At 40.1% G+C, this 16,702-nt stretch overlaps 1 long non-coding RNA gene across 1 annotated transcript; it reads left to right on the top strand.

Annotated features, from left to right (window-relative positions):
- The first annotated feature begins 4,098 nt into the window (after positions 1 to 4,098).
- LOC142804129 (uncharacterized) lies at positions 4,099 to 15,372 on the top strand. Its single transcript, XR_012894469.1, has 4 exons — positions 4,099 to 4,424; positions 7,303 to 7,412; positions 10,701 to 10,910; positions 15,053 to 15,372. It is a non-coding gene; the product is annotated as an uncharacterized LOC142804129 (long non-coding RNA).
- The last annotated feature ends 1,330 nt before the right edge of the window (positions 15,373 to 16,702 follow it).

Here is a 16,702-nt window from a genome sequence, read left to right as displayed (position 1 = left end):
CAAACTTCGCCTACCTTGAGCGTATCTATCTATCTATCTATCTATCTATCTATCTATCTATCTATCTACCCGCCTACGACTTTTAGCTCTCTTGGCCGTTTCGATAATGGCATCATTACCAAAATTGATATGGCATAACGTAACTGCCTGAAGAACATATTTCACTAGTCATAACATGAAAATCCTGATATGTATATCATGAATATCATAATTTACTTTATATGGTCCTGCAGCTCTTGTGGTGGTTTGCTTCACATTGCATGATGCAAAACTGGTATGGTATGATATGATTGCATGGCGACACAAGGGACAGACGCAAACATAAAAATCATGACATGCGTGTCTTGTAACAGCATGACGACATGTCACGCTCACGATGCACTGGCAGCCGTTTCGATAGCTTGTTTAATACGAAATTTCGTATTACGGGACGTGAATGGATGACGAAGGTTTGATAGTGATGCAAACAAGATAAACATGAGATGCGTGTTATGTAACAATATGACTACACGCTACGCTCATATGCACTCGCGGCCGTTTCGCTATAGCTTCACATATATCAAACTCGGTATTACGCGATGCGAACAGAGGGCATAGGTAAATGACACATCTCAACATGATAATCACGACATGCGTGTCATGTAACAACATGATAATATGCCAAAATCATAATGCACTTGCAGTCGTTTCGCTAGCTTTATATATGCAAAATTTGGCATTCCGTGACGTCAAACAATTGCAAAGGTATGGTGCAAAAACAATTATCTTGAGATGTGTGTCATGTGAGAACATGACTACTTGCCACAGTCAAGGCGCCAATACATTTCGACGTGACACGGTGCGCGTGCTCACCGGCGTTCATGTCGTCACGTCACGCCGACATTGCCACGCCAGGCACCGGTCGTGCCATATACTCGCAGGCGCGCGCCACGCTGTGTTGCTTTGACGCATGCGTGTTTCTGCGCAATCCGCGTCGTTCCGTCACGAAAATAGAGAGACGCAATGTTGTCTGGATAGCGCATCAGCACGAAATGCTGCACGTCGCATTTTGTGCCGATTGTCGTCGGGCCACGCCAACAGACCCTAGTCGCGCCGGTCACGCCTGGCGTCAGACTATAGAATGGTCGCGTTTTGCTAACGTAGCGTCGCTGTGCCCTACTGAAAAGTTCCGTATGAAATCTTACGGAAAATATATGGACTCCGTAACATTTCCTTATGCTACATACGGAAAACATATGAAGTTTTATGGAAATATACGGAAATTGTATGGCATTTACGGAACGCTTTTTATGGAGTATATGGAAGGATAAGGAAATTGTATGGCGTATACGGAACGCTTTTTATGGAGTATACAGAAAGATAAGGAAAATGTATGGCATATATGGAAGGCTTTTTATGGAGTATATGGAAGGATAAGGAAGTTTTATGGCGTGGATGGAGTGAGTCTTATGGAAAATATGGAAAGATAAGGAAACTTATGGAGAATACAGAGAGTTCATTATGGAAGATATGGGAGGATAAGGAAAGTGTATGGAGTGTACAGAAGCTTTCATAAGGAAAATACAGAATGTAAGGTCTTACGGAAATATACAAATTTTGTAAGATGCTTACGAAAATGTGCAATAGTGTATGAAAGGAATGTGGATTGTTGCAAAAATGTGGAAACTGTGCAGTTGTTGTCACATTTTCAGCAGGAAATCTGAGCTCTATATAGTTAAAAATGAATGCACAGTGACATATATAGTACAAAAGAATAACGCAGGCTAGTCTGTGTTGTCAGTCACCACTGTTCGTCCTTTTCCAGAATTAATACAACTTCTGCAGATGACCAGGTGCTAAAGTCTGTCACACGGAAAATGTGTCATTCACAAGGAATGACAATAACTGTCATTTTACTTGCATGCTGTCACACGAAAACAAATAAAGCAAGAAAAGCATAACTTCAAGGGCTCGTTTTTTGGTAGAAACAATAATAATGAGAACTAAATTCAATGTGAATGAACTTGTCAATATTAATGAAACTGTTCTCATTAACATTGGCAAAGAGAAATGTCATTTTAAAATATCGACCATGAGCTTAGCTCTCCTGAGCACCGACAAAAGAAATGAAAATCTATGAAAACTAATTGCATGTAGCCTAAAAATAATTTTTTATTGATAGTATATGTGCTCCTACAATATAAATACAGCTATACACAACTTGCCACAGCTTCACGACAGAAACGAGGTAGGGGCAGAGGGAGTGGTCAGAAAAATAATTAAGTATGAGAGCACAACTGATATGTACGGACACTTTAATGGTGCTTATCATTGATGCACGGATGGTCGTGTATAGAGCTGGGTCGTTTTGAGATCTTCAAAAGCATTGTTTCAGACCACCATGCAGATTACGCTTCAATTGTAGTGCTACATAAGACACGACTTATGGGCCAGCTTTAATGAATAAGAAGATTATAGGTTAAACAAATGCTTTAAAATATATCATATCATGGCTGCATGGACGCATACAATATATGTAAAGCGCAATAAAGTGAGGACGCATGAGCTTCTCTTGAGGCTTCAGTTCTACATAGATGCTTCAACTGTGCTGCAAAGAAATTTAACCAATATCTGTGTGTGCAACATTGTCCATTTTAAACTATCTATACGTATATATAAAATTCCTACTGTGGGTTAAGCTACGTAGCACTCCATAACTCTTCCTTTTATTAAGGGCAATTTTTCAAACAATCATTATTATTCATTTTCTGTCTCATGACTTCGTGCCCGCAATTCTTGGTTTGGCTCGATCACAATTGTGCAGCCCTTATTTTGGAGGAATCAAAAAACATACACCAAAATATATTTTGGAACTGCTCCTCGGTGATATTGCCTTCCCTCAACTGCCACAGCTTGAGATGAGTCATATAGCAAGTCTCGCGCATACCTAGGGCCTACCCTTGAAGAAACTGGTTCGGCTGTGAAATGCTCAGTTTTTTCTCAAATAAACTTTTTGGTTTGAGTTTCCTCAGTTCTCGAGTCCCTTCACAATCAAGCAGACCCAATGTTCGCCTTAGTCCTTCATATTGTTATATCATGAAATAAATAAAAAAATAATAATGAAAATAAAAATACTAATAACTGTTGCGCAAAAAACACAGTCCCACATACGTACTTGAACGCAATATTGCTTTTATTTTGTTTTATAACCTAAGGCAATAGAAAAAATAGCAGTACAATAAAAACGTTGAAAAAAAAAACAAAAAAATTTAGATTTGGCGGGACTCAAACCTGCGCCACTTAGTTGTGCTCATGCACGTGAACCAAGTGCGCTAACTTGCTAAGCTATTCGCGCAGAACAGTGCGCATGTGTTTAAGTTATGTATATAAATTTGCTTTTCGCACGCTATGTGTTGGCATATTTATGTACGATATGCGATCGTATCTATTGTTGTGTGCATATGTTTTGTGATTGTATATACGTCACATGATTTTCGCATGTCTTTCAACTATAGATTGCTGCCCCGCCGCGGATGAAAACAAGTATTTTTACACCCACACACAAGCTTGAGCAGTTGAAGGTTGTTTCCCGGGGCTCTCTTGCGATTGAGTCGTCTACCACAGGGAATTAGAGTGATACGCCATTAATCCCTGCATCTAGCTGTATTCCACTTAGTAGCTCTATCGCTTGATGACAAATCGAGCGCGGGGCGCGACGTTATTGCGCACGACCATGCCTCGCGTAGTGGCGACATCAGCTGATTGTGCCGGCCCGCTTGCTTTGATTTGCTTCAGAGCAAAGAAATGTCATACCTTGAAAGATTGCGTACTGCACTATGTCAAAATGTTAGTGCTTTGTAGCCATCGTATTATTCATTGAGAATTGATAACTCTGATATCAATACTGTAGAGCTTTGCGTCGGCGACACGCACCGAACGTGAAACCACACTACGTCTGTCGTAGAAGCAGTAGGAGGCTGTCGTCTGCTAGAAGAAAAACAAAACAAAAACCTGCGAAAATATTCATAAGTTTTAACTTGTTTTTTGGATAACCGTTTATCACTGTTAAAGTTATTTTGCCAGATAACATACATTTTTTTCAGTTTATAGCAGCGACAGATGTTTTTTTTCCTCACACAGATATCCAAGCCAAATCCATTCACAGCTAAAGCCACATGTTGTTTGTCTTTGTCTCCGTGGGCATGCTCTCTCCTGTGTTCGCGCTGCTACACACGAGAGCACGAAATGTTAAATTTACGCAAGGAAGCGCCGTTCCTCGTTCGTGTGATGTGCTAAGATTGCGCCCTATTCCCGCGGTTGTTCGAGTGCGGATCAAGTGCGAGTCGTCCAAGGAATTGGCGGGTTGGGCGGGCGCTCGAAGGACTCCGAGGTGACGGCTGACGCCTGTGGTTGCTTCCCTCAGGACAGTGTGAAAGAAACTAAAGGTAAGGGGGACACTTTTTTATGTAGACCAAGTATGCCACTCAGTGCAAGTGTGTGTTGCTGCACTCGAACGAGGCGTCGTGAAACCGCAGCCTTACGCGCCTTTGCGAGTGCGGTTGCCAATTCGCTTTGACAACGCTAACGCTAGCAGAGCCATGGCGCATCGGCGCGGCCTTACTGGAGCTAATTCAAGACAACTGCGGCAACATGCATGTGTATGGTGATCGATTTTTTCATATGTGCAGTGTAGTGAGGAAGACGCACACGGCGCTTGCTACATTGTTGATTAAACGAAGCCTGCAGTGCCATTTGATGGAAAGCAGCATTTTGTTTACGTTCGCGGGCGATACAATTCGTAACTTGGCTCGATTCACCTAGCCAACCGCCTAAGTGGGTTGATTAGCATACGTTCACGGTAGAGCGTTATTATGCCCCTAAACAGTGGCGTGTGCTTGTTAAAAGATATAATGTGTGTGCCTAGTGTAGAGAGAGAGGTGTTCGTGCAATCTGCATATGTACCTGCAAGACGCTTTTGCTTGTAACTAATAATGTACCGGCCAGCACCTACATTGTACGCCTGACTTTGAAGAAAACTTGCATGCACAATGTGAGATTTTGTAATCTGCCAGAGTTGCTTTTTATAAAATAATACACTGCCAGCATGTTCAAAATATGTTTCGCTGCTGTGTGGCAGGGGTGCGGTTATCACGCTGTTGTGTAGTTGCTGATGCAAGCACTTATAGTTTTGATGCGTTAATATTTCTCATCTAACTCATCAGGTGTTTGGCTGTTTCAGCACAAACAAGGCAAAGAGAGAAGGAAGACGGGTAATGACAGGACCAGTGCCGACTTTTGTTTGCAGGAGAATACCCATGTTGGTGTATTTATTGTGACAGCCTTTCTGTGTTGCTTTTTTGCCCAATTTATGCAACAACACAGTTGTCAGCAATATGAGAGAGAACACTGAAATTAGCTTTTAAAGATCATGGTGACTAAATGCCTAGTAATTCACAGCACAAAGTAACAACAAAATGCATCAGTATGATCAATGTGGACGAGTATAGTCTTGCATCTAAAAAATATATTGTGCAAAATGTTGCCTAAGTAAGAAACCTCTCTATGTTTGCAAATAGTGTGACGTCACTTCGAGCGCCGTGCCAGCCATTCCCTCTCTCTGTGCAAGGGCTGGTTGGCAAGGAAGTTGTTTGTGACGTTCCTGATAGACCACTGAGATGTATGCGATTCTAAACCTGTAGCCTAATATATACGTAATCTTTTGCGCAATTACATCGCTGCATCTGACACCTACAACTTATTTGCATATTTACATTGCTCCCTTAGGACCTAACACACAAACTTGTTGTTTGCATTGTCACTTCATGAATATCGAGCGGTAAAGGTACTGAGTATATATGAAACAAGAATCTCTGCTTATTATATGAAGACATATGAGGCCTTCGATAAAACGAGTTATACCTTTATTGGGCTTGCGTACTCGTCGGGGCGATTCATACATGCAGCTTCAGCAAATGGTATCTTCCAGCCCGGTGACCATGCAATTTTTTTCTGCACACAGCGCAAACACTGAGATGTACCCACTCGCAGATGGTCGCGTCAAGTGCATATTCACCTTGACTAAAATGTCGAATCAAGTTTTTTCATCGACTGGTCCCTGCCATGAGTGCTAACGTCTTCGCAAACAAGACACATTGTTATTGACACTGCACACACCACACACAATATTCTCAGTTGAACCAATATTCTCAATACCTTTCAATACACACTACATGCCGCAATCAACAATGCACATTTTTGAAGACTATGCCACTGTTCCTCGCACAGGCCACCACGTGTGTTCACTTCTTCAAGATAAACAGACAGCGTGGCAAATATTTTACCACACAGCTACATGTTTGCTGACACATACCACAGCTAATGTCGACATTGTGACGAGAAGTGTAAGCTTTGAAAAATTAAAACTTGCCCCAAACACCGCACGACTGTACCGGGCTGAGCCACCAGCGGGAGTGTTTTTCCAGCCACACCTTTTACATGTGCCAGTGACATCATGCTGTGACGTACCTCGGTAGGGACCTATCGCTGCATACTTTATGTGAATGAGGGTCCTGTTAGTGAAAGCAGGCATTGTTGATTTCGTAACTTGTTCATTCCCACCTGGACCTTCATTTGCACGAGTTGTCTGACTGATATTCAGGCGAACTTTTGTGCAATAAATTATACAGTTGGCAGTCTGTGCTTGCTCCATACTGTTGTTACTGGTGTTTCTTGTTGTTACTTTGCACTGCTCACTACTGCTCACCTACAAAAACTAGCCTATCTTGCTGCTGTTTTGGACAAGATGCAGCTGGCAAGTGCGATAGTGTTCATAACTCTAAATTCTCAAGCAAAAATTATCGTTTCATATTCAGTTAGTTGCACTCATATCAGTACATTATAAGAAATCATTGATTAAACATTAATCCGTGTTCCTTCACATAATGCTCACAACTTTTATATCAAATTGAATGGTGTTTATAAAAAACATGGGTTTTAGCTAAACTTCATGCTCTTTTCTTGAACAGCTGACAAAACGCTATTGAATGCTTACTTGCCATGAATTGGACTGTGTTTGAAATACATTGCAATTCTTCACCGTACTGCCAGTACACTTCACATTGGGGGAACATTTATTAACCATGGATTGATTAATTAAGAACGGAAAGAAAGAAGCGACAGGCCGGGATACTTGATATTGGCATGCGTTTTGCTACCCAGCGCATTATCATGCAAACTTTCTATAGAGTGGTTATGCGTCTTGCATGTGTGTCTGTAAACCAAGAACTTTGGGTAGAACTATATTTATCTTACAAATGGTTGCAGGACTGTGGAGGCTGTAGGGCTGCTTAGGAATGGTGGAATCCCTGGACATGTGTTCAACCTTGCTGCATCAGCTCCTTGGTGTTTTCACGGCATCTTTACAGATGTGTTGAGTGAGTAAAGCAAGCAGGTTTCAACACAAGGAAAAGTATAATATGGCAGCACCTGTTGTGCGTGCCTTACATCCCAAGTATATCAAATATTTCTCTTGCACCTTGTGGCCTGAAATTTTTAAAGATTCACTTCTTTTTGCTTTATATTTGAGTCTTGATGCTTCGACAGCAATGTATTTGTGTTTGACAGCAAGTGTTCTTGAACAAATAACCGATCTCAATAATGACAAAACACCCTTCATACTTGGTCCTTAGCATAAGCTAGCACATACCTGTAGCAGATTCAATTATTCATTTTTTGCTGGGATGATAATGGGCAAGTAGCAAAGGCAAGTTCAGATTGGAGTGGTCGGTGACGTCTAGGCTCTGCCATATTGCTTTGCAACCAGAGTTACTTGTGGCCACATATACAATGAAGCCACATGACGTGCATTCTAAATTAGATTACCATATCACATTTCGCTGCATCTCAATGTGTGCCAAAGAAATGCAGATATCATTAGCTTGCCACTATAAAGGGATACTAAACCAACACAAGGTTGAAATTTAGTCGTGGTGTTGCAGCTGTGTATGACTCTACAATGGATGCATAGCCGTGATAATTTGTCTATATGTTGTCGCAATAGTAATGTTACACACATTGTATGATACAAAAGAGGTCCTCGCTTATTTCGCTTTTTTTTGCAATGCTTCTTTCTTGTCTCTTCTTGCCATGTGCTCCTCCTCACTGTACAAGGAGCAAGAGTAGTGGGCACACAAACACGTATTTAAAAAATGTTGTAAGGTGAGCACTGAGAAGCTGAACACTTCCGAAAGGCTCAAAGAGGTAAAGGTATTGTTTCTAGCTACTTTTCGGGCACCCACAGCTAGTTGTGCTGCTGCAAATAAAAAATGAGTTAAATGTTAAAAATTAATTGGAGGTGGTTTGGCACCCATAATTGCAGTTACATACAGAACTAGGTTTCAATGCGTAAGCAAAATCTGTTCACTCTAAATCAATCCTAATGATATTTGAAATTCAGGAAATATTCACAGAAAAGCTCAGGAAAAGGCTAAGTGGTTGCCCCTTGAACGTGAAGGAGATACCCTTCTTCTAAAAGGTCAATAGACAGTCTAGTAGTCTCTATATTACATGCACTATAAAATACTCTGGTGTGGTGCTTTTCATGCATGTTATAATGAGAGGGGTTTTTCATAGAACTGTTGTCACTTTGCCCTGCGTTGCTGAAATTGTTCACATAGTTATAATACATGAATCACTTCATGCCTTTTGATTTTATGCAAATGCTTTACTTACCCAGTCGGTTTAACTTGATTTGGATAAAAACATAAATGCTCTAAACTTTTTTTTTATTATACAGCAGGTTTATTTTTAAAATACGCGACCATTGATGTGAACACAGTTGGTGGCGTGCTTGATTAATCCTTCACTATCACCACTCTAACTACACCTGCTACATTGCATAGTGTGACAAAAGTAATGGTACTTAACATTACTGGCAACATACACTTTTATGTCTCAAAATATGTTAAAAAGCCTGGTAAAATTGTGTGTACGTTTTTTTTCCGCTCCAACTAAATATTCTGGTCTACTCAAGTTTGAGGACCTTAAAAGAGCTGCCGCTCTTTTAAGGTCCTCAAACTATTAGGTGTTCAAAAGAAGTATCAATGCCATATGCTTTCTTTGTCAGCCTACTCACCACTCTAATAATGTGAATTACCCGACAACATTACCCAGTAAAATATAGGGATGTTATAAAAAGTAATGTCAATTCAATTGTCAAGAAACGTTGCCAAGTTACGTTTTTGTTCACTTTTCTTTTCATAATTTTGTTAAAGTTACTTTTGATAACATCCCCTATAGTTTGTTTGGCAACATTTTCTACTAGTTCTCATTATAATGTGTTCAACAAAGACAACAAGCCCTTAAATTTATAGTTCTTTCCTTTACTCATGAATCTGAAACAGTGAATTTCACTAATCTTAGTGGTGTGTGACTTGTTTTTTTTTTTGATCAGTTGTGCATGTGTTCAAGTACATGCATTTAGGTGGGAGGGTGAACCATTGCCCCCTCCTGTGACTAGCAGATTTTCAGAGAACTGACAGATGCATAATGCTGCCAAAGAAGTATAGGGATATTGGAAGTAATCGTAACGTAATTGCAATCGTAATGTAATTGCCAGTAGGCAAAAAAAGGTGTCCCACACTCGCCATAATGGTAACAAGCAGCGCTGACTGACTCTTTCATGTATAAATGCACATATATACCGTACAAAATGGAAGAGGGATAGCCGCCATGGTAGCTCAGTTGATAGAGCATCGGACATGTTATTCGAAGTTCGCAGGCTCGGTCCCTGTACAGGGCAGGTTATCTTTTTTTCCTTCTACTTTTCTTTCTTCACAATTACAACACTTCTATTCTTCTTGCAGACTTTCTGGTGTAAAAAAGGTACCTTATAATCTGAAGAGGCAAACACAATGTGCCAGTGCACGAGTAAGCTCTTGTAGTGGTTACAAGTAAGATATGTTTTGAAGAATAAATCATTCTGCTACTTGCCTAAAGAATGGCTACAGGACATGGCACTGGATGCACTTTGTTATTTTTGAATCAAGCTATCTTGTATTCTATTTTTATAAATTACATGGGATACACATGACGGTATCACACACTTTAATGCCACAAAGATTATGCAGCGAACAATATTATAAATGCGAAATTGCATAAGGATAAGGTGAAAACTGCACCCTCAACGAGAATGTACAGGGAGCACAGGGTGCAGGCGTCATTCCTTCTGCCCCTGCTTTTCAAGTGCGAGCTGTTTTCACCTCGTTATGACCAACTAACTAAATTGAGATGTGTTGTTAGAGTGCAAGAGGATGCTCCACGGGAAACTAGGTTTGTCTCAAACTCTGTGTGTGTCTTTCAATCTATATGGTGCCCGGTTCAAGAGTTCATACAGACCAGATCGTGTAAAACAGGACCGTGTAACATGGACCGTGTAAATAAAATAAAATGGACCATGTAAATAAACAGGATCGTGTAAAATGTCGTTTTCGTGTGAAACTGTAGTTGTGGTTGGGCTGAATGACCTTTCTTTATATACACTACATAACAAACTTGCTCCTTTAGAGTCGAGTGCATCTTCGGATCGATTGTAAATGTTTGCATATGCGAGGCCTTAAGTTTTATAAGAAATTCCTCAGTGTGCCACGAGGAAATGTGTGTTAAACGAAAATTTGCATATCATTATATACAACTCTTAAAGCCTCGTCTACAACTTTGTGCAGGTTGACCTTGAGCAGAAAACGAGGAGCGGCAGCAGCCCCCAGAAAAGAGCAAGCACCCTCCAAGCTCCCGAAGCTCTCTTCGACAGAAACATCATGGTCACTGTGTGGCATTGAAAACCATTGCAAGGAGTGCCCTATCAATACACTGTGCTGCTCTTTCATCGCAGAAGACGAAGTTGACCACTCCAGAGGAACTTCACGCTGTGTATTGTGAGTGCTTCAGTGGTTTTGGTTTTGTCCAGCCAGCAGTTAAGAAATCATGTGTCAGATTCAACCGGGATGGCTAGAGGGAGTCGGGCAGGCATGTTTGGACATTTGTCTAGCCAAGTAGTGCCAATTTTCGCACTGGTCTTGTTGGAGTTACTGCCAGAATCACAGAATCTACGTCACCTCTTTAAATGTACAGATGTGTCGGGGAAGATTAGCTGCATTAGGTTTTTCTATAACTGATAGCTGCCAACATTCTCCATTATATAGGAGTTTTGTTCCTCACTTATGGGTGTAAAGTCCTCCACAGAAAAAATGCAACACGTCTACTTCCAGAAGGCTCCAAGGCCCTACTTGTAGGTTTTTTCGGCTTGTATCATAAGCACCTCGTTTGGGTGTACATGAACATTTTATAAACATGTACAGCGAAAAATTTGGGTGGCCGGTCGTTTTGTCGTTATCATGTTCCTCGCAGTATTCTTAAGCATGTTGTGCATTACGTTGTCAATCTGGTTCATGTGCATAGAAGACATTACGAAGTTTTAGGCTACAGTATAAAAAGCCTGGAAGCAAGCTATCAATAATTTTTTAACAGAGTTGCTTAATCTCATACATGATACATCACTAAACTTTCGTGGGTATTCATCAATGTAAGCTCGTCTTAGTGTTATCCAAAATGAAGATGTGAGTCGACAGATGGAAACATCTAGTGGGGTAATCAGGGTGAACAGTGGAAGTGCCTCAGACAGGCTGGCCGATGTTGCGATAAGAGGACCTATTTTTTAGAAGTCACCTTGTCATCCTTGGCGTGTTAGTTTAAATGGGGTCAGTAATGACATCATCTTTTGGTGTAGGCGTGTGTGCCTGTTGGAAATGTTTGTCTGAAAAAAAAACCTATAACGCAGAAGAGTGCAGCCCTTGCTTCTTTTCAAGTTAGGTTGCGCTGATACAAAGTGTTCTCCTGTCGGAGGTTGGGGGTAAGGGAAGCAAAAAAAGATAAATGATAGAAAAGAAGAAAAAAGAAGAAAGAAAAGGGGGATGCAAAGTAAAAGTAGTGCTACACTGCTCCTACTTTGCATCCCCCCTTTTCTTTTTTTTCCCTTGTTTTCGTTTTCACCTTTTTTGTTACATTTGCATTGTCCCATCTAGTGCATGAATCAATAACACATGGCTTTGCTATAGCAAAGATGCCTATGTAGTGTTGGATTGAACAGTGCATTGTACTTCATTCAGTTAATTACCGACTGATCAGTCTTGCAATAAGTGCTTCCTGTCTATCACCACACCTGTTCAAATGAAAAGTTTGTGCTTGGCTCTTAGTATGCTGGTATATAGCTTGTGTCTTGGACTACTCAAAATGAATGTTATTTTGCTGCTGTTTATGGTAATGAATTTATCCAACATGAAAATATCTTGCCTTGCGAACTTTGTCGGACCTGCCTTTCTTTTTCTTTCCTATGCAGGCATTGTATGTGAGGGAGGCAGTAACAGAGAGGTGATAGCTTAAGCTTCGGAAGAATAAATGCTGGCAGTGAAGCAATTACACATCAAACATCCCAGCCATTTTGCCAACCGTACTAAATGTGTTTTGAAAAAAAATGTTGTGCTCGGTTACTGTATTGAAAACAGCAAAATGCTAAAATATATCGCAGAGAACAAAATATTAGGCCACGTTGGTGCCTTCTGGACCTCTCAGGATAACGTCTGGGTGTTGTTTGTAAAAAGTAAAAAGTGTTTCAAAAATACTGCCTCTTCTACACCAAATTCGGTCTAGGTATTAAGTAAAGGTGATTTTGTGTAGTGCATGAAGCTCAGTAATATTAGTGCAATTTTTTTGCCACATAAAAAGCAAGGAAGCAGTTCTCTTTATATGGCAAGTTATATGATTACACTTTGTCTTAAAGTAGAAATGAATTTTTGAAGTTTTCTTATGATGGCTGTTTTGTGCATTTGATATACGACAGCTTCCATTCCGAAGTTCTCATGGCCCTCAATAGGAGACTTCAAAAATCATTTTCCTCATTTAAACAAAAATTGTAATGATAACACTTGGCATATAACAAGAACTGTTTATTTGCTTTCAACTTACACATAAAAGTAATTTTCAATTAGACAAACACACAGCTCAAGTTGCATCTCAATGTGGACAAAAACGATTATATAGTGATATTTGTAATCTGGACCTAACATTGTTTTTTTTCGTGAAGTATAACTTCTGTGCAGTGAGTATTTGTGGCTCAAATATTCATACAAAATGCAGTATTGCCATACAAGAAATGCAAACGATAAACAGTTTGGCTGAATTCTTCAAAGCCTATGTAGCGGAAAAATTGCACTAATGTTACTCGGCTTCAAATAGTTTAAAAAGCACCTTTACTTAATATGTAGATCAAATTTGATATGGCAAGAAAAAGCGGTACTTTGAAATTTTTCTCACAAATAACACCCGCACGACATTCTGCGAAATTCTGAAGGTACCCACGTGACCACTACTTTTTTCTCTTCAAAACATTTCTGCAAATAGCTATTTTCAGAAGAGTAAATTACCATCATTTTTAAAACTATACATCTGTGATGGTCGCCAGGCAGTATGGTTTGTATGTTTGGTGTAGAATAGCCCAGTGCGAAAAACAACAAATGTCTGAGCATCCTTCGACGCTCGGGCAATTTCGAAAGCATTTATTTGTTAGCAGCAATTCAGTTAAGCCCTTGTCTTTATGCTTAGGCCCAGAAACAAAACACAAGTAACCAAAGTAGTCCTAAGAGTCATGCAGTCTCGTTGTTCCAAGGCTTGTGGAGCCTAATTTAGTGCAAGCTTCAACATTTTTTAAAAATTCAGATTCAACCAACAGGCTGTTTTGGAGGCACAGTGCATTTTCAGCTAACTTGTTTCACACCAGTTACTTTGATAAAAAGCGGGAAGTAGAGGTGAAAATACCATTTTAAAGGCATTGTAGGTAATAACAAAAAGGACTGCTTTCTTTTTTTGTGTGGTGCTTTGCCTGAACGCTGTGCTTTTTGTGGTATAGTTCATTGTCTAGTGAACAGAGGCCTTAAAAACTAACATTAGCTATGTTGAGGTCGATGTTTTGGTTATAGTCATAGTAGCCATATTAAAAATATATGACTTCAAACTTGATTGTTCTTTTGAAAATGTTTTCTTGCATAATGATATTTCAGAGTCTTAGTCAATTTGGTTATAAGAAAACGTAATGTCATAATAGGGTCACTTTTTGTAGAGTCGTTCAGTCCTACTTTACCTTTTATATTCGTGATAGAGCAGTTATTTTCAATATTGGTATTTAAAATGTAATGAGCATGCTGTATGTAGTAGGGTGTAAGCACTTACAGATAGCACATGCACCCAACTTTTCGGTTGGCAGTTTATTTCTGTTATTCTTGATTTATATGTGGGGTTTCACGTCCGAAAACCACGATATGATTATGAGAGACGCCGTAGTGGAGGGCACTGGAAACTTCGACCACTTGGGGTTCTTTAACGTACACCCAAATCAGCACACATGCCTACAGCATTTCTGCCTCCATCAGAAATGGAGCCGGGATTTGATACCACGACCTGCGGGTCAGCAGCCGAATTTCTGGTACTCTTGCTCCCCTATATATGTGCAGTTCGGTTATAGTTATCTGGCTTGCACAGATTTTTAATGGCACCTGCCTTGTCCTGCTTGCTTTCATGGTGATTTTAACCTTCATAAGTTGCATTGGTTTAACTCTCAAAGTTGTTCAAGATGCCAATTTTGTGCACAAACTGTATAGTATAAAGGCAGCAGATATACATGCACACACTATTAAATGTACATTGAGAGCTTTCACTTGCAGTTTCTAAAGTTTTACTGTGCAGGAAGCATTTAAATCATAATTTCATAAGGACATATTAATCGATTATCTCTACCATTGAAAATCGTGACAACCGAGTTATTTTCACAGTGATAAGCATGCTGTTTTCTTTGATGTGGCAGAACTAATTTATACACTCATTCCTTCTATTATTCACATATGCATAACATGAAGGATTGTGAGCCTTACATTTTCAGTTTCATTCTGTGTGTTATATTTCTTGTGCATGTGAACTAATGTGCTAATGTGTCTCTGACATTATTTGTGCCAATTATTTTCATTTCCAGGTGCCTATGAAGGACACATAAGTTCTATGGCAGTGACCTTCCAAATTTACGGTGGTGCCGGAGCCTCAAGCAGCATTTCGCCGATCTCCACAAGGCGTTCATGATACAAACACAGCGCCACATTTTCACAGTGCTATGATTATTATTTATGTTTTAACATTTTGTTCTAAAATTGCTGTTACATTGTGTTTTGTGCCACCATCCTGTGGCTTATGTGGAGCTCGTGAAATTTCGGTGTAGTCACCTCATTTGTGTACCATCAACACTGCAATGTCACCATTCACAGCTAGAGAATACAGACAAATAAAAAAGTATATTGATTGTAGCAGGGCTGGTGTGTATAATAATGCTTCTCTATTGATAATAATAACTTTATAAGTTCTTTAGGTCTTGCATAGAACACTGCATTAATGTGTTGCAATGTAACCACCATTTATGATCGCTAGCATGTTAATTTAGTAGTTTTGTAATGTATTTTATTTGAAAGGTAATTTTGCTTCCGCATCACGACAATTAGAAAGATGCCGATGATTCAATCCCTCATTAAGTAGCTTCTTAAAAAATTTGTTTCTTTCAAGCCTTTGTTTACTCATCAAGGCTGTTTCAGATAGCAAACATATTTCACATTCATGCAACATATTAAGAATGAAATATTCATATATATTTCTACACAGTACTTGCTTTTGCAAACAACGTGAATGGCCAATTGCTTTTACTCGAGATCTAGGATGTCCATTTGATCTTTGCAAGATGCAGCAGATAGCTGCATAGTTTCTGCATTATGCTGATTTCCGTAAGCTGCTTATCGGGTAATTTAGCTTGATATGGCACTTTCCGTAAGCTGCGGATGTCCGCAACTTTCTGCACGATATGGCGCTTTCCGTAAGCTGCGGATGTCCGCATCTTTTCGCATGATATGGCGCTTTCCGTAAGCTGCGAATGTTCGCATCTTTCCGCATGATGCGGCTTTCCGTAGTCCAATAATTGCGTATGTACGGATCCGTATATGCGGAACGTTTCAGTAGGGTGCCCAGCGTGCGCGCGCGTCAACGCTACGTCGTAGTATACTGGGCCTTCATGCTGCACTCGCGGCCGCTTTACTAGCTTCACGTATACGAAATTTGGTGTTACGTGACGTCAATGGATGACGAAATAAATGACCGAAGCAAACATGACAATCCTGACAGGCGTGACATGTGAGAACATGGCAATGGACCACGCTCATAGCGTGCTCGCGGCCATTCCGCTAGCTCCACATATACTAAATATGGTATCACATGACGTGAATAAATGACGAAGGTAAACGACACATTCAAACATAATAAAGATGACACGGAAGTGATGTAGAGCATCGATTACTTCCACCTCGCAAAGTTGTGCTGTTTTTAAAGGGACATATCAACCTTTCTCATTCGTGCTTCACGTATCATCCATTCCCACTGTACGTGGGATCTGCCATTTTTTCAGCATCGCGTTGCGCATTCGTGCAGCGTGATGAACGCTATGGTCCTTAGAATTACTTATCTGTGCGTTCTGTAGTATAAAGCCACACATACAGAATATCGACGTGTTGTTATGGTGCCTCAGGTATGCGCAATAGTTGTATTTTTGTCAATCACACAAGTATGAACGCTGAAACTTGAGAAATAG

The sequence above is a fragment of the Rhipicephalus microplus genome, chromosome 3, assembly GCF_043290135.1.
Source record: "Rhipicephalus microplus isolate Deutch F79 chromosome 3, USDA_Rmic, whole genome shotgun sequence".
Taxonomy (NCBI): Eukaryota; Metazoa; Arthropoda; class Arachnida; order Ixodida; family Ixodidae; genus Rhipicephalus; species Rhipicephalus microplus.
Note: the sequence above shows the minus strand (reverse complement) of the source record. Positions and strands in the feature narration are given on the sequence as shown.